Raw genomic sequence first — 20,274 nt, 5'->3', positions numbered from 1 at the left:
TTTTATCGATGAGTTCCTATTATTGAGATCTTCAACTCTCATTTAGGTCATGTAGACCAAAAACCGCTCGAACTAAAATTCGAGTTTCAGGTCGTGCACTGCTTTGCCAAATCTTAGAAAATTCATAACTTCCTCGTACAAAGTCAGATTTAGGCATTAAAGGATTCACTTAAATCGAAAATTCAATTAAACTTAAAATAAAATTCAAATATTTTTTACAAATAGTTAAAATATATAAACTATAGTGCTAATTGTGTAAGCTAAATTGTAACTCCAAAATAACTAAAAAAGTATAAAACTATTTTAAAATCATTAAGAGTTTCTAAATAAGTAGTTTAAAAATAACTTACAACATCAATAGTCAAAAATAACATTATGTAAAAAATTATACTGTTACCTTTGAAAAGAAAAATAATGTTTGATGTTTTTAAATAATTATAATGATAGGAATTAAAATGTTAAACAAAGAAATTAAAAAAAAATTAATTAACGATGACAACAATTATAAATAACATTAAACCATATATTTTAATTTTATCCATTACTAATTCACAGATATCACTCATTAAGACGATGGATATTATATAGTTTTAATAGATGTCTACGTTGTCATATCACTAAAAATAACCAATGTTTAATAACAATTTAATATAAGAATTATTATATCAAAATTATCAACAACCTTATTGTTATAATTAACAAACACACACACACACACACACACATATATATATATATATATATATATATATATATATTCATATTCTGCGCAACGCACAAGTATTCGTCTAGTATTATTTATAAGAATTTGATACTTGATAAATATTTTTATTTATTTTTATTTCTTGTAATAAATAGGTTTTTAGATAAACCAAAAGGATTTATTTTTTATATAATTAGACATGATTTAAATATAAAACTGGAAGAGTTTTTCACACTATTTTGTCCTTTTTTCTTCTAAACTGTAAGCCCTTAAGGGGATGGTGATGGTCTTTGTCACTTGCTTTTCCTTCTAAGAGTACATATATCATACCTTCTAACTTATGTTATATTTGATGGTATGGGTTAAGGACTTATCAAAGACTTTTTCAAGTATAAAAGGAAGACATGGACGATTTCAATTGGTTGTTCTTTTTGGCTAGAAAAATCGTCTCCCCCTCTCTCTCCTTTGGTGGTTCGTAAAGTGTTCAGAATATAAGAAAAAATATTGATACTTAAATACTCTCTTTAACTCATTACATGGGTTTTGAATTAAAAATTAAGAGTGTTCTTTTGAAATCAAGACTAGCATATTATCAAGTTGACATATTGTTGGTCTCTTTAGCTAAGGCAGAGTTCTACTCTACATTCTTCATCAACTTCCAACCTCCCAATAAGATCAAAGTCTTCAAAGATTGTAGTCTTTCTATGGTTGTGTTAACCTATCCTTAATTGCAAAATGATCCTTGGTGGGTTAAAAAGAGTTTTAAGTTTATTCATATTTTAGACTTCTATTGTCGTTTTTAGTGTTTCTGGAAAACTAGTTTTGAATAAAACCCAAAAGTAACAACCTTTTAATATCTCATCCTACCATTAAAATCAATACATGGTTGCCTAACCACACTATCAAACTCATACATCTCCGTCCAAGAGTTAACACAACCTGAAAGGAGATGGGCCATAATCAACAAGATCCTCTTTTAATAAAAAAGGACAATGGTTAGACCATTGGTGATCCCATGTTACACACCCCTAATCCGACACACGCTCTACTATGTCATTCGAGACCATAAATGTATCAAGAAGACTCATATTCAACCCAACTCTCTTTACAAAACTAAACGTGTGGCCTCCCATAGGAATATCTACCAAGCTTGTCTAAAAAGAGAGAGTCATTAAAATATTTTGCAGTGGAAGCACAGAAAATTGAACCAAGTCTCTCCATCGCTGACCTAATCACAATGAAATCTCCAAAAATAATGTTATACGATTGGCTATGAATTATCATCGCAACTACATAATCCCAAACTTAACTTTTTATTAGCTTCTGTTGGTAGAAGATGATTTTCAAAAACAAACATGAAAAGGAAGATAAACAACAAAAACATACATGTGAGTCAGCTTCTTCTACTAGTTGATCTGTGCACATAGAGTTTCACAACTCTAAATAAAAACAAAAGCAAGGGGAAGAAATAGACCTTCTAAATGGTGGAGGAACAAAAGGAGAATGCCTATAACAAGTACACACCTAAAGCTCTAAGCCATGATGCAAGAATCTTCAAGTCCCCCTTAAGAACACCAAGAACACACACACACTAGTGTATGTTTGGCTCAAAGAGAAAGAGAAAGAGAGAAAGAGAAGAGAGAGAAGAGAGAGCCATAAATTTAGGAGTGGGTAGTGTAAATTGGCTGTAATTTGTGTCTTTTATATCCCTATACAGTCTTCCTTTGCATGCTATCTTAATTATGGAAAGATGGAGTGTTTAAGTGGAGAAAGTCAAGTTATATACACACTTAGACAAATTATCCCTCTTATTTAATTACTTGGCACCATTATTTCAACTAATTAAATGTAAATATAATAGTTCCTCTCTTATTTTCTAGTTTATAGTTAACCATCCACTTGATGTTAACAATTATATATTTTTTTTCTTACATATATTTTTTTGGACTTTTAATGCGACCCATTAGGAAGTATTCAAAGTTTATGTTGCAACAATGGGAATATAATCCAGCAAACTCCTACTTGGAATTTAACTCAACATATATACATATATTTCATGGTTTCCATCTCTAAAATACACCAGCATATATATGGCATAGTCGTTTTCCAAGATATACCTTCAGTAATCATAACCCAATGATATGATACCTTCCTATTAAGGTAAGTGCTCCTCTTTATCCTTTTAATCTGGATATCCTCATGAACATGATACATGGTACATGGAACATTATGTCAATCTCGTGTATTTGAATATTATTTTTCTCGATTAAGATTTGTGGTGAGCAAAGATAGACCATAAAATTGATCCAACCAATTCATTCTTAGTATGGCCATACAACCTCAATGCCAAATAATTGAGGGGTCCTAGGACATCTCCCTTTACAAATAAGGTAAGATGGCATAATTTTCCTCAACTACATAGACATTATGTATTAATCAAGTCATATCTAATTATACTCTTTATGGGTGCCACTTACAAACAATGTTGGAGTATAGTCAAGACATAACTGAATTCGTATCAAGAGTCTCATGCATCATCCACTCTAGGATAAGTGATATGACATTCTTAGAATTACTTTCCACGGATACCACTAAGTAATCTCTAATATTTTGTTCGCTCCATACCTTGATTATCATCAACTCACGTGAATGTAGTCACATCTAATGCTACATCCATATTTATGGGTTTACCCATCTTAATATATAACTATACCTCACACTGGTCTTAATTAATTTCTCACTACCTTTTAAGAATGATCGATTATGGAGAGTTTTTGAATAAACATGTATTCAAAAGAAGTATAAACATTCAAAAATAGAACACAGTAATACGTCAATGAAATGATCGCTCTAAGCATATCTATGACTTTGAAATAATCAAGTCATATTATATGTGAATTATATAAGTTTTTATGTTTCAAGTCAACTAAAATATACATTGTCAAACTAGGTCACTACTAATTCTAATGAATATAAACCTGCTATGAGCATCATGATCGGTATGAGGCAATGAATTAGTGCACGGATCAGCCAGTTTCTCATCTGATTTTATTTTGTTGATAATAATGTCCTCTTCTTTAAAGATCTTCCTTAAATACTGGAATTTTCTGAGTATTTGGCTTGTACGCTTATGTGACCTTGCTTCTTTAGCCAAGGAAACTTCACCTTTGTTGTCACAAAAGATCTCTATAAGATCCTTTATAATGGATACAATACCAAGGTACTTGAAGAATTTCTTCAACCACAATGCCTCCTTTGTAACTTTATTAATGTCGTATTCTTTAAAGATCTTCCCTGAATACTGGAATTTTTTGAGTTTGTGCCTTGTACACTTTTGTGAGCTTACTTCTTTAGCTAAGGAAACTTCACCATTGTTGTCACAAAATATCTCTATAAGATCCTTTATTTAGAATATACAATCTTAACCAAGTTGTAGTATATGTTACAAGGTTTTCGTACATATAAAGACCGCCGAAATCCGAGTAATAACGAAGAAGTTATGACTCGTCGAAGTTTCGCGATGGAACCGGCACGATACCGGGAAAAGTAAATAGTAAATTTACGATAGAGCGAGATTTACCCTTAGCGATCTAAACGAAAGTCGTAGAATACATTAAACCGAAAGCGTCCATAAAAAGAACGCCCAAATCTGACTTTGTATGAGGAAGTTATGATTTTTCCTAAATTTCGGATTAGTAGTGTACAACCCGAAATTCGAATATTAAATCGAGCGGTTTTTAGTCGACACAACCTAAACAATAATCGAAGATCTCGTTATCAGTAGTGTAACGATAAAAAGACAGACGAAAATGGACATCGGATGAAGAAGTTATGAGATTTTAGCGGATCGATCCTGTCCCGGCCTGTTAAAAATATAACTTCAAAAATAAAGTCAAAATTAACCGACGGAGTTTAAACAAAAGTTGTAGAGTACGTCTCTACCTACGCGTGGATATAAATAACGTCAAAAACGGAGTTCGTAGAACGAGTTACAAATTATAATAGCATATTTACGTATTAAAATAAAGTATAAATCATTTATACGTACACACACACGGATATATATATATATATATATATATATATATATATATATATATATATATATATATATATATATGTATATATATATATATATATGTATATATCATTAGAAAGGTATCGACGATACGGTCATTATAAGACTAATGTTGAGTTCTTTCGACATTAGGTTAGTACAAATATCACTTTCGACATTAGGTTACTACAAATATCATTAAATCTATTTAAAATAGTATTATAAAGGGGTGTTTAGTTGTTTATATAACTAAAATGTCATTAAGTAATTATGGATGATAGTTTTTGAAAATTCAATTAGTATAAATAAGAACCTTGAGCTCTCATATTTCTTGCACCATTCTCTTGATTCAAGAGTATTTCTCTCCTTATCCCCCGAGCATATCGGTCCCTCGTGATTCGACTTCTCTTTCTGTAGTTTTTAGTATAGTAAGGTGAGTGCTGAAGCGCTGCACGAATCTTTCTTAGAGAGATTCAGCGACAAAGTTCTGCCTGTAACACCGTGAAATTTCAAAACACTTTTTTGCATTTTAGAAAATCATGATTCATTTAATATTCGTAAAAACACCCATGTTTTAAATACAATTCATGTAATACAAAAATCCCAAGATCTCATAACATAGTATCCCGTGTGTGTGTAGTGATCAAGTCGGCACCTTCTCACGGTCGTCACTAGTACCTAAAGCAAATAACACCAAACACTATAAGCACAAAGCTTAGTGAGTTCCCCAAAATACCACATATAACACATATTAGCCACTCGAGGCTATAACTCTGTGAACCCTCAGGTTCTAACTCTGTAAACATGCACAGCATAAATCACAAAGAATAATGCAGCGCAACACATAACATATATATATATATATATATATATATATATATATATATATATATATATATATATAGCATACAAGCATTGTATCACATAACTCTAGTTACCTACTCAAGGTAAAGTATAGTGAGAAGACTCACCTCGTGTATCTCGATAACTTGCAAATCCCTGGAATCACTCGTGCTCGATCCCCCGCACTAAAATCTCCCTATAATACAATATATCTCTACTTAACACTTTTACAACAAATGGTTGACTAGCCCTATCAAGTCAACATTGGTCAACTCTGGTCAACGGTCAACTTTGACCAGACTCGACGAGTGCACCAAAGCAACTCGGCGAGTCTAACGCGTTCACTGACTCCCCCGGATCTTTCTTGGCACGTCAAGCACTCCCTTAACTCAACGAGTTTCCACCTGGCTTGAATCGCGGGGCAACCACGATTCAACTCGCCGAGTCTCAAGAACAACTCGGCGAGTTTCGGCTTGACTCAACCCCATATTGACTCTTCTTGACTCACTGGGTTATCCCCCAACCCGGCGAGTCCACTCACTGAACATATTACGTGAAACCCCAACCCTACTCGCCGAGTCCCAAGAACAACTCGGTGAGTTCATGCCATGCACACACTTTTATTGACCTTCTGAGGTCAGATCTGCTTTCCCAAACCCTAGATCTAGCCTTCCCAAGCATGAATGTCACGTAAAGTTCGAAGCTTGATGCTTGTTTAACCCCCACAAGGCATCAAAAGGATATTTTGTCCCAAAAATAACCACCTAGGTCCAAAGACTCCATAATAACCCAAAAAGCTCCATTGGTTAAGGTCTCTGGACCTCTTTGAGTCCAGATCCCAGGCACAAACTCGAAGAGGGACCATTTCCTTCACATAATCACTCTCCAAAAGGGGTATAAAACCCTAACTCTAAAGATCAACCCTATAACTGAAGGAGATTCGAACCCTTACCTCAAAATGAAGCCTCTGGACTCTGGATCTGCTGTAATCTCCCCTCCTCCTTGCTCTTGCCACCTTCCTCTTGCTAAACAAGGAATACAAAGGCCCAAAAGTGACTTCCTCTCTCCCAAAACGAATTAGCTCTCTTAGGGTTCTCTCAAGGGACTAGTAGCCGCAAATGGGAGGCTATAAGTGCCCTTAAATAGGCTCCAAACCCGGGGAATTAGGGTTTCATTAAACAGTGTGGACTCGTCGAGTCCACTCCTTGGACTCGCCGAGTCCAAACGCGAATCCTTGTCCAAATCGCGATCTTACTCGGTGAGTTTGAGCTCCAACTCGCCGAGTCTCCTCACAAAATACTAAAAATATAAGAATGAATAGTACCTGGGAATCCGGGCTGTTACAATTCTCCCCCACTAGAACTAGACTTCGCCCTCAAAGTCTCGCTCTACAAATGGCTCTGGATGCTGCTAGCGCATCTCACGCTCCGGCTCCCAAGTCATATCGGACCCCTTCCGATGCTGCCACTGAACCAAAACCAAGGGTACCTCCTTGTTCCTCAGAACCTTGATTTTCCGATCTCTGATTGCCACTGGTCTCTCAGCATAATTCAGACTTGCATCCACCTGAATATCCTCTAATGGAACCACTGCCGACTCATCGGCTATACACTTCCGCAATTGCGATACATGGAAAGTGTCATGAATCTGCCCCAACTCTGCTGGCAATTCCAATCGATAGGCTACCCTGCCTATCCTCGCGATCACCCGAAATGGACCAATATATCGGGGCCCCAACTTGCCCCTCTTCCTGAATCGAATCACTCCTTTCCAAGGAAAGACCATCAGAAGCACAAAGTCGTCGACCTGAAACTCAAGCTCAGACCGGTATCTGTCCGCATAACTCTTAGGTCGACTCTGAGCGGTCAATAACCTCTGTCTGACCTGCTGGATCTGCTCTGTCATCTGAAGTACGATCTCGGTGTTGCCCATAACACGCTGTCCGACTTCTCCCCAACAAATGGGGGTCCGACACCTCCTCATTACAACAGCTCAAAAGGTGGCATACCAATGCTCGAATGATGGTTGTTGTTGTAAGAAAATTCTGCCAAGGGCAAGTACGTATCCCAACTTCTCCCGAAATCCAATACACATGCCCGGAGCATGTCCTCGAGTGTCTGAATCATCCGCTCACTCTTTCCGTCTGTCTGGGGGTGATATGCGGTACTAAAATGCATCCTAGTACTCAGCTCCTCATGAAACGTCTTCCAGAATCTGGAATTCAAACGTACCTCCCGGTCTGAGACAATCGAAATCGGCACCCCATGCCGAGATACCACTTCCCTTACGTACATCTCTGCTAACTTTTCTGCGGAGGAGCTCTCACTAATAGCAAGGAAGTGAGCACTCTTCGTCAACCTGTCCATAATCACCCAAATTGCATCGACTCCCCTCGCAGTCCTTGGCAACTTGGTGATAAAATCCATGGTAATATGTTCCCACTTCCATTCGGGAACCTCCAACGGCTGCAACCTACCATGCGGTCTCCGGTGCTTGGCCTTAACCCTACAACAGGTTAAGCACCTCTCAACAAACCACGCAACATCCCTCTTCATACAGGGCCACCAATACTCCTTCCTCAGATCTAAATACATCTTAGTGGCCCCGGGATGGATCGAGAATTTCGACCGATGAGCTTCTTCCATCAAAATGGTACACGTCCCTTCCATAAACGGTACCCAAATCCGCCCCTGAAATGTCAGAAGTCCCCGACCGTCGGTAACGAACTCCGATACTAAACCTACAACTCACTCTTTCTTCTGGTTCTCCGACCTCACGGCCTCAGCCTGTGCTCCGCGAATGGTGTCCAACACCGGAGCCATCACGGTCAAACGCAAACATACACCTCGCAATGGTGCGCTCTCCGCCCTGCGAGTCAAGGCGTCAGCTACCACATTAGCCTTGCCCGGATGGTACAGGATCTCACAATCATAGTCCTTAACCACATCCAACCATCTCCTCTGCCTTATATTTAGGTTGGGCTGATCCATCAAATATTTCAGGCTCTTATGGTCCGTGTATATCGTACACCGAACCCCATACAAATAGTGATGCCAAATCTTGAGGGCGAACACCACTGCCCCCAACTCTAGGTCATGGGTGGGATACCTCATCTCATGTGGCTTCAGCTACCTCGATGCATATGCTATCACATGCCCTCTCTGCATCAGTACCGCTCCCATCCCCAAGATCGATGCATCATAGTATACCACCAAGTCCTCTATTCCCTTCGGGAGGGCTAACACCGGGCCTCGCATAACCTTTGTCGAAGCATCTCAAAGGAGGCCTGCTGCTCGGGGCCCCATGAAAAAGCGACACCCTTCCGGGTCAATCTGGTGAGTGGCACTGCGATCTTAGAGAAATCCTTGATAAATCTACGATAATAACCGGCCAACCCTAGAAAACTCGTGATCTCGGAGGGTGACCTCGGCACCTCCCATCTCATCACTGCCTCAACTTTGGCTGAGTCGACCAATATCCCTTTCTGGTTAACGAGATGTCCCAGGAACTGGACCTCTCGCAACCAGAAATCACACTTGGAGAATTTGGCATAAAGCCTCTCCGATCTCAGAACTCCAAGGATCTCCCTCAAATGCTCATCATGCAGCTCTCTAGATCTCGAATATACCAAGATGTCATCGATGAATACAATCACTGACCGATCCAGCATCGGCCTGCACACTCGGTTCATGAGATCCATGAACACTGTCGGGGCATTGGTGAGCCCGAAAGGCATCACCACAAACTCGTAATGCCCATAACGCATCCTGAATGCTATCTTCTGGATGTCCTCATCTCGCACCCTCACCTGATGGTATCCAGACCTCAAATTGATCTTGGAGAACCAAGATGTTCCCTATAACTGATCGAACAAATCATCGATCCTCAGCAACGGGTAACGGTTCTTGACCGTCAGCTTGTTCAACTCCCGGTAATCAATGCACATCCGGTGTGAACCATCCTTCTTCTTGACAAAAAGGATAGGCGCTCCCCACGGCGAGCTGCTCGGCCGAATAAACCCCTTTCCCAACAGCTCCTGAAGCTATGAGGACAACTCTTGCATCTCTGAAGGTGCAAGGCGATAAGGCACCTTGGCAATAGCCGCGACTCCCGAAACCAAATCGATACTGAACTCCACTTGCCTCACGGGAGGCACACCTGACAACTCCTCTGGAAAGACATCTGGGAACTCACGCACTATCGGAACCTCCTCCACTGACCTCGGCCTCTCGGAATCAACCAGCGTATCCATCACGTACGCCAGAAAACACTTACAGCCCTGCTGTAGACACTGCCTCACCCTAGCGGCCGAACAAAACACTGATCCAGAACGGGTACCCTCATCGTACACCGTAAGAACTCCCCCACTAGGGTCTCGTATGGTCACCAGCTGTCGCTCGCAGTCGATAACCGCACCGAATCTGCTCAACCAGTCCATGCCCACAATGACACAGACATCCCCCATCGCAATAGGAACCAAGTCAATCGGGAACTCAACACCGAAAATCTCGAATATGCACCTGCGGATCACCTCTGTGGCATATATCACCCTCTCATCAGCTATGGAAACTCTCAGAGGCTGACTCAGCACCTCGCGACTAACACAAATATGCTGACTAAAAGCCAAAGATACAAAAGACCGACTCGCACCCGAGTCAAATAACACCAAGGCAGGTACAGAATTCGCAAGAAAAGTACCTACGCATAACATAACATAAGCATAATATCTCAATCATCAAAATAAATACATGAAAGAATACATACCAGCCACGACATCGGGCGTTGTGAGGACCTCCTCCGCGGTCAACTGAAAGGCTCTCCCTCGAGCCCTCGGCGCCTCGGCCTTCACTGGGCGACTCTCGGTATCTCTGATGGCGGTAGGGGCAGATCCCTGAGGTGCTCCCCGAGCTGATCCCCGCAACTGCGGACACTCTGCCTTCCGGTGTCCGTTCTGGTTGCAGTGAAAACATACTACAAACCCCTTGGGGCAGTCCTTGGCCATAAACCCCTCCTTTCCAGATTTGTAGCAAGATCCAGCTCTACATACTCCATCATGACCCTTTCCGCACTTTCGACAAGTGTGGCCCTTATGGCTCCCAAATTTGGGATCAGCGGGCTTGGCCCGCTTGGCTGCCGGCTGGGACTGTGCCGGTAGCCGATCCCTCCCCTGAGACTCTGCCTCCTCCCTAGCCTGAGTCTCTAGCTCAATTTCCCTCTTCTGGGCGTTTGCCTGAAGCTCGAAAAACATCCGATACGAGGAGCTCGCCACGAAATCCTGAATGTCTCGCCTCAAAATACTCAAATATCAGCTCATGCGTGCCTGCTCAGTGCAGAACATCGCCCTCTCGTGGAACATCCTGGTAATCACCGTAACAGACTCAGTACCCTGCTTGAGGGTCAGAAACTCCTGGGCCAAACGCTCCCTCTCAACCTGGGGAACGTACTCATCTCGGAACATGGCAGTGAACCTCTCCCAGGTCACTGCCGCAAGCTCAGCAGGCAAAAAGTGTGTTGTCACAAACTTCCATCAGTCCTTCGCTCCCAAGCGAAGCTGGTTCAGCACGAACCGGACTCTCAAATGCTCAGGAGATGAGCAAGTGAAGAAACACCCCTCCATGTCTGAAATCCACCTCATAGCCGCCACCGGGTCCTGGGTCCCATCACACTCTGGTGGCTTCGTGTTGTTGAATTCCCGGAATAGCAACGCATCACCACCCTGTGGCCTCGCAGCAGCAACAGTTGTAGTGGCCGCCGCAACAGCAGCCTCAGAAAGAGCAGCAGAATGCTCGTCGAAAGTCTCAATCAGCGTGGTCTTAATAGACCCGAACATCTCTGGTATCTCTGCCCTGATGGCCGCAGCCATCTCCTCATGGATGATCCGGCGGATCTCCTCATCACTAGCCCCAATGCTCTCTGGCATAAGACGTGTCCTCACCATGATCTACCTCTGAAATACAACATACGATAAATTAGAATCCATTCGAGCATACTCACACTCGACAACTCTTCCCTCCTTGATCCTTGGCATACAGAAGGTTCTTACTTGAACTGTACACCGCCCCAGTGCTTTCAGTAGTACGGGCCCAATACTATTGTCCACACCATTTCAGTATACACCCCAAATCCTCCTCTTCGGATCCCAAATTACAAGTACTCTATCACTCTCTAACAGATCTTTCACAAGCTCCTCGCTGCTACCTATTCACTCTTAAGCATCTCATAGCAGCTCACCTCTCCCTAGGCTAAGGCATCACAAATAAGGGCACTCTAGTCCTAATAGGAATACCTAGCCTATTTTAACAAGAGAATACATCATATCAATCTCATAAACATATAATATAAGGGTATTTTTGGGAAATCACCGTTCGGGCACTGACTGATCGTACACACGTTTCTTCTCTGAGTTTCTCTAAAAATCTTTTACTTCTTTTAGAAAATTTGGTTCTCTTTTGAAAATATTTTCCAAATCCTCAGTTTGAGTTCAAATACTCCCGAAGGTGTAACCGAATCCCTCAAACCAAGGCTCTGATACCAAGTTGTAACACCGTGAAATTTCAAAACAATTTTTCGCATTTTATAAAATCATGATTCATTTAATATTCGTAAAAACACACATGTTTTAAATACAATTCATGTAATACAAAAATCCCAAGATCTCATAAAATAATATCCCGTGTGTGTGTGTGTGTACTGATCAAGCCGATGCCTTCTCACGGTCGTCACAAGTACCTGAAACAAATAACACCAAACAATGTAAGCACAAAGCTTAGTGAGTTCCCCAAAATACCACATATAACACATATTAGCCACTCGAGGCTATAACTCTATGGGTCCGTGCACCCAAACTCTGTGAACCCTCAGGTTCTAAGTCTGTAAACATGCACATCATAAATCACAAAGAATAATGCGGCGCAACACATAACACACACACACACACACACACACATATATATATATATATATATATATATATATATATATATAGCATACAAGCACTGTATCACGTAACTCTAGTTACCTACTCAAGGTAAAGTATAGTGAGAAGACTCACCTCGTGTATCTCGATAACTCACAAATCCCTGGAATCACTCGTGCTCGATCCCCCGCACTAAAATATTCCTATAATACAATATATCTTTAATTAACACTTTTACAACAAATGGTTGACTAACCCTATCAAGTCAACATTGGTCAACTCTAGTCAACGGTCAACTTTGACCGGACTCGACGAGTGCACCAAAGCAACTCGGCGAGTCTAACGCGTTCACTGACTCCCCCGGATCTTTCTTGGCACGTCAAGCACTCCCCTAACTCGACGAGTTTCCACCTGGCTTGAATCGCAGGGCAACCACGATTCAACTCGTCGAGTCTCAAGAACAACTCGGCGAGTTTCAGCTTGACTCAACCCCATATTGACTCTTCCTAACTCACTAGGTTATCCCCCAACCCGGCGAGTCCACTCACTGAACATATTACGTGAAAACCCAACCCTACTCGCCGAGTCCCAAGAACAACTCGACGAGTTCATGCCATGCACACACTTTTATTGACCTTCTGAGGTCAGATCTACTTTCCCAAACCCTGGATCTAGCCTTCCCAATCATGAATGTCACGTAAACTTAGAAGCTTGATGCTTGTTTTGTTGGATTAGTGTCTAAGTCCATAACTATTTTGGTATGTACTTGACTCGATGGTGCATGGTCCTTTTGGGTTGCCTTCACCAAAGCAACTTGATAGGATGAATTATGGAGAGAAAGGATTAAATATGATTTATTAATATATTATAGGAATAATATATTAAAGGAGAAATCATATTGTTTAATTAATATTAATCAGTAATTAATTGGTAATTAGTTTTGTGACTAAAAGAGATTAATTAAACTTAAGGGACTGAAATTGTAATTATAAGATAATTGCAATTTGGGCCATGAATTGCCTTGAATCAAGGGGTGGACGAATTCTATGGGGAAGCCCATAAAGAAATCATCCAAGTGCTTGATTAAAAGGAGTCTATGGGTTGCTTAGGGCTTAAGCATCCAAATTAGGGTTTCCTTGTTAGATAACCCTAATAGCCTTACTATATATAAGACCCTTATGACCCAAAAACGTGGCTAATGATCTCTCTAGGGTTTCACACGTTTTTGGGCAGCTTCCAACCTCTCTCCTCTTCATCCTCTTGCTTATGGTGTTTGTGAACCATTAGAGGAGTGATACTTGTGACTCTAAGCCTTCCAAAGTCAATTGAAGGAGGAATTGGGATTGTTATTGCTACATAACAATCAAGGTATGATCTTAAACCTAATTACATGTTAATATGATTACTTGAATGCTAGAATTAGGGTTTATAGTCTTGGATAACTTGCATGTACAATAGAGAAACCTAGATCCAAGCATTAGGGTTTGTATGAGCACATAGGAATGTTAAATTCTAAAACCCTAGTAATGTTTTGAAAAAGTTCAAATCACTCCCTTATGGTTTTATTAATTAATTAAGGTGTATAATTAAAAGAGATTTAATAAATCCATAAAAGTTTAGGTTAACCATTCAATTGAATTAAAAGTGTAATTGTTAAAGTTAACCACATATTATTTTAAAAGTGTAAAATACACCATATACTATATATAACATTAAAAGTCTAACATTATATATATGTGTATGAGTAACAGTCAGTCTTACCGTTAGTAGGCCTCATTCACGAAGCTGGTCTATAAGGGGTGTTTAAGGAAATTGCCTATAATATGGCGATTCAATGGGTATCCACTCTTACCCACCGCACTCTTGACTAGTGGAGGGTCGTTAGCCGAACGGGTAGGATAGGACGAAACTTTCCATTATAAGTATAATGAAATACAAAAGTAACTAAATGTTTTTATAAATTCCCAATCTTAGTTACTTAGGCAAAGTGAATTGATGCAATTCCATGAAATTACACTTTGTGCCCTTGCAAAGACGTTAGTGGAGCGTGTGTGGTTTACCGGCACACTAAATGGTTCCAAGCAAAGGTAGAAAAGGGTGACTCAATGTTTGTCATAGTTCGGTGGAGCGTGTGTGGTTTACCAGCACATCGAATAGATGATTGTAACATGTGAGGGCACCATGTAAATTTGCATGGTTATTCACACCCGCTTTGTGATCCTCGGCATCCCAGTCACAAACAAGAGGGGCATATCGAAATTTAAACATGCCATTGAAATGTTCAATGAATCTCAAAGGATCTAGGAGTTTTCATAGATTTAAAACTTAAATTTCTTTTTCGTTTTTCATGGTGGAAATTAGTGAATCGTCATTCACTTACCTTCAAATATTCTGCAACTAGATTACAACATCCCTTTTCTAGGTTGTAGCGTATTGTGTTGGGTCCTAGCCTTAGTATCTCATTTGGGTGATTTACTAAGGACTCAATCGATCAACTAACTTGAATTTGTTTTCTCCCGTTTTGTAGATGTCAAAGTTCGACAACCATAGTCTTCCCAAATCCCGTGGAACAAGCATTTCACATGAAGATGATATTCCACAATTCGATCGAGGAACAAGAAATCATGCTTCACTTCCTCCTCCTCCTCCAATTGTTCTCCCTAACCCACAAGATCGAAGAATTGAAAGGTTCAATATCACTAAATCCCTATTGGAAATGAAACATGAAGATGGTAAATCCGTGTGTGCCCACGTTCTAGGAATGAAATCACACATTGATAGGTTGATAATGTTGGGTGTGTCATTCCCAAATGAGTTGGCTGTAAATTGGGTTTTGCAGTCACTTCCTGAATCATATAATGAGTTCAAAAGAAAGTATTATATGATGGATCATGACAATAACCTCATTGACCTAACTTACATGCTCATTGCTGCTGAATCATAAATGATTTGGCGAAGCAATGGAGCGTATTTGTTGGGAGAGTCAACCGACCATGCTTCCGAGGACATTCTAAGAGAAGCAACCCGCGTTTGCTGCCAAGAGAAAGGGCGTTGGATAGAAGTCTGCCCCAAGAGCCTAAAAATTCCAAAGATGGTAGAGTCAAAGAGTATGATTGCGCCTCAGGTAAAATCCACTATCTAACTTCGTTAAGTTCCTATTCATTGATTTAAAATACATGATGTGATAAGATTGCATTTGAATGTTTTTGTAGGATCAGTGAAAAGAAAGGAACCTTGGTGAAAGAGCAAGATGAATCTAATCACAAGAAATGGATCTTGATCGCATGGACTTGAAGATTAGATTTTGAGCTTAGATAGTTATGATAGAGTTGTCAGAAATTTTCTTTTGAAATACGTAGTTTTCAATGGATTTTGCATTGTAAGGACAAATGTTTTCCGCTGCTTTCATAAATAAAATAAATTTTGTTTGACTTATTTATTTATTTGTTTACTTCCTTGCAATGAAATCGTTATGAAAATTGATGTTTACATATTTCTACAACGAATGGATATGATTCTTAGTTATATTATTTATGGAAATGTCAAGAATTTACCAAATAGAGAGAGTTTCTCATCGCCCAAATTTCAATTGGACAGAAATTTGGAATCACGCAACTTGATTGCATGATGAATGAGAAATTTCATATTTGGAAATTAGACTAATTCGTTGACAAAGTGTCAAGTGAAGAACTAGGAGATCGAGTACACAAAGATGTGTGTTGATCAAGTTCACCATAAGAGTAACAAAGATATTCGTCATGATTTACTAAAGGTTTAGTAAATGTGATTATACTTACAAGATTAAGAGTAATTCTAAATTGATTGAAAAAGTTTAAATCAATAGCAAAACGAATAAGAAGAATCAAGTTGGCAGAAAGATAAAAGTTTCTCCGTTCTAAGAAGAAGGGAGAGTACCTTTTATACTTTATGATAGGTCTTTATGATTAAGAACCATATCTTAATCGATCCTCTAAGTGAGTCTTAATACAATTGTATGTTTAAGAAGAGGAATCAAGAATTGAAGAAATGGTTAAATCAAGAATTCAATCATACTTCGTTCCAATAACAAGTCTTAAAGTTAAGATTGTGGTAATAAGTGACAAGTACTAAGAAGGTTTATGACATTCATTAAATGTGGAAAGTTGTGATGTCTTGGATAAGACAAAGACCAAATAGGACCATTTTATGAAGTGTTTTGATAAAAGCTACACTAACTCTTGAATATTTGTTTTTGTCAAGAAATGGTTATTGACAAGAGAATCTTATATGTCAAGAAGTTAGTGGGAGTCTTAATGGTCTTGAAAAGTTTCAAGAACAAATCAAATAAATCTTATCGATCATCACTTGCACACGATTTGAGGTTTACAACCTATCGTGTTGACATTATTTTGTTTCTGTGCTAATCCAATCGAGTTAATTATGCATGTGAGTTCTATGAGTTCTCATTTGAATGCATAAAAGGCAAGGCACCTTGATCAATGAAAGGTACATTGATAGGAAAAGGTGAGCTGCTTAACTACTTGGAAGACGTGGTGGGCAGCTGTGCTACCATAAGGCAAGAAATAAAGATTAAAAGAGTTCGGTCTATATGAGTTTGAATTTGTCGTAAACCTTGGTTTTAACAAATTCACATGGATAGAAACACATACATCGTCTAAATCTAAGTGTCATAAGATTTCCTCCTTCATGAAAATGATTGTGAGGAAATGCTTTCACTAAGAAAGATTTTAAAAGGACAGTGATTGTAAAATTGCATTCTCAAATTCGATTATGGTTACGGTATCCCTTTCCATGATTTGAGTTGTGAGGTTTGGCAATTAGTCTTAATTGTTTAGACACACATATGAACTATCTAAGGAAAAGGTGTATAAGTTCAAGGAGCTTTGATAAAGGATTATCAAAGTACTAAGTATTAGAAACATTGACTTAAGAAATTCAATAGGTATTGTTTTTCTGAAAGTTAAGATGTTTAGGAATACATGTCGAAGCTAGTGGGAGCATAAGTGTTATGTTTTATAATAATCATCATGATAGTGGGAGCATAAATGTTATGATTGTATGATTATTAAGGAAAGTATTGCAAGTTGGCAATATTAATTATAGAAAACAAGAGTCATTCTTTGCAAAGTTGTAAGGATGGAATAGTTGTTTTGCTATAATTAAGGGAGACAATATTATGCTTCATTTCAAATCTAAAGGCTTAGGTTGAGAAATGTTAATAAATTTAATCAAAGGTACATAGTGTGTTCTTAAAATTTTCGATTATGATTACGGCATTCCTCTTCACAATTCGAATTTTGAGAACATAGCAAATAAAACATTACGCATCGTTTCCCATACGCTTCGGGTATAGGATCGATTGCAAATGCTTTAATATTTGATCATTCTAAAATTTTCCAAATGTCTAGCGCATTTAGAGGGAAAAGGGACTAGAATCGGTTTTGACTAAAATAATTAAACAACTATCAAAGGACAATCCAAAGTTCGACGATGATTGGTTGCTTGTGAGTAGTTGGAAGCATGGTATTGGATGGACCATATCGACATTATTATGAATAGATAAGATTCTATTAAGAATAAGTTGTCATATGGAAAATATGGAAACGTGTCCATATTGGGAAATTGAATATTGAAAAATCTATGACTAGATTAGAAACTTTTATGCAAAAGGATGTTCAAAGGAATTTACTTTGAGTGAGAGACATCATATCTAAGGAATTGTCTTGTAACAATCTCCGATAGAAGATTTTGTAATTTCATTGGCAATAGTCTTTGTGACTTTGGTGTAGTGACATTATGAAAGAATCATTGCATAGAATGTTAGAATCTAGCATATTCTATAAGTAGCAAGAATTTGATATTCTTACACTTTTGAAAAAGGATTAGGAGTTGTGAAATGAGAATGATTGGAAATGTGCTTAATTTGGTCTATTTCACAAAGTAAGAACCATAGGTAAACATCGTGTACATGCTAAGAGCATGGGACAAGTGTTATAACTCAAGTAAGAAGTTGATTACCTGAAACGACAAATAATGAGTAATCGATATGGTGATAAATAAAAAGGAGTTTTATTTATACTCAAAGGGTTGAGGCCATATCGGATTAGTATTATTCTTGTGCTTCACTTTACATGTTTTAACTTCCTGAATAATTTAATTGGTTAAGAACAATCAAATTATTCGAACGGGCCACAGTCGTTCATATGTTGGAAGTAGGTATGAATGAAGACTGTCGTGAATTGGTGTGTGGATTGTCTAAAAGAGTATTACACATAAGCAAATGTTTGTTGCAACGTTCATGAGTGCTTATGAATATGAATTTGAGAATTGGATTAAACCCACGCTCACTTGGATCACTCCATGAATTGTATCACGAGTGATTGGTGAGACGATAACATCTTATATTCTTGAAACCGAGATGTGTGAGTTGTATCTTGCTAATCGGTTACACATTGATAATATGAAAACGCACTACATAACAATCAAGTTATGATCTTAAACCTAATTACATGTTAATATGATTACTTGAATGCTAGAATTAGGGTTTATGGTCTTGGATAACTTGCATATACAATAGAGAAACCTAGATCCAAGCATTAGGGTTTGTATGAGCACATAGGATGTCTTATGACCAAAACCCATCATGTTTAACCCCCACAAGGCATCAAAAGGATATTTTGTCCCCAAAAAAACCACCTAGGTCCAAAGACTCCATCATAACCCAAAAAGCTCCATTGGTTAAGCTCTCTGGACCTTTTTGAGTCCAGATCCAAGGCACAAACTCGAAGAGGGACCATTTGCTTCACATAATCACTCCAAAAGGGGTATAAAACCCTAACTCTAAAGATCAACCCTATAACTGAAGGAGATTCGAACCCTTACCTCAAAATGAAGCCTCTAGACTCTGGATTTGCTGTAATCTCCCCTCCTCCTTACTCTTGCCACCTTCCTCTTGCTAAACAAGGAATAGAAAGGCCCAAAAGTGACTTCCTCTCTCCCAAAACGAATTAGCTCTCTTAGGGTTCTCTCAAGCGACTAGTAGCCGCAAATGGGAGGCTATAAGTGCCCTTAAATAGGCTCTAAACCCGGGGAATTAGGGTTTCATTAAACAGCGTGGACTCGCCGAGTCCACTCCTTGGAGTCGCCGAGTCCAGACGCAAATCCTTGTCCAAATCGCGATCCTACTCGGCGAGTTTGAGCTCCAACTCGTCGAGTCTCCTCACAAAATACTAAAAATATAAGAATGAATAATACCTGGGAATCCGGGCTGTTACACTGCCCCTACAGAGCCCGACTCCTAGCTAAAATCCCCTTGTAAATAAGTTATGTTTACCCTATTTTAATATAGATTATATTTAAAATTAATATTGTTATTATAAACTTATAATAAATATTTGAGCTATTATTATGACTTATATAAGTGTCATTATAATATCTTTTTAACTACTTGCGGTACGGGGAATCTGGTTTAAAAGGCCGCATAGGGTTGTTGGATTTCAGAAGTGCTATACGCCAAAATGGTCCTGCCATCCGGTGTTTTATGTCTGGCCCCTGTCTGTACATAGTGGTTGGAAAGTATTGTTTAAACGCTTATATAATAATAATAATAAGACTAATAATTAGTCACGGTAAATATTAGACTAAAATCTAGTGGTAATAATACTAGGTTTCGTCGAAGGAAATTATTTTAAAGTAAACGAAGCGTTGTCCGAGTACCGAGTCACCACCTTCTTAGGTGAGTGCATAGTTACTTTC

The sequence above is a fragment of the Lactuca saligna genome, chromosome 8 (genome assembly GCF_052625555.1).
Source record: "Lactuca saligna cultivar CGN05327 chromosome 8, ASM5262555v1, whole genome shotgun sequence".
NCBI classification, from domain to species: Eukaryota; Viridiplantae; Streptophyta; class Magnoliopsida; order Asterales; family Asteraceae; genus Lactuca; species Lactuca saligna.
The sequence above is the reverse complement of the archived record's forward strand: the minus strand, read 5'-3'. Positions refer to the sequence as shown.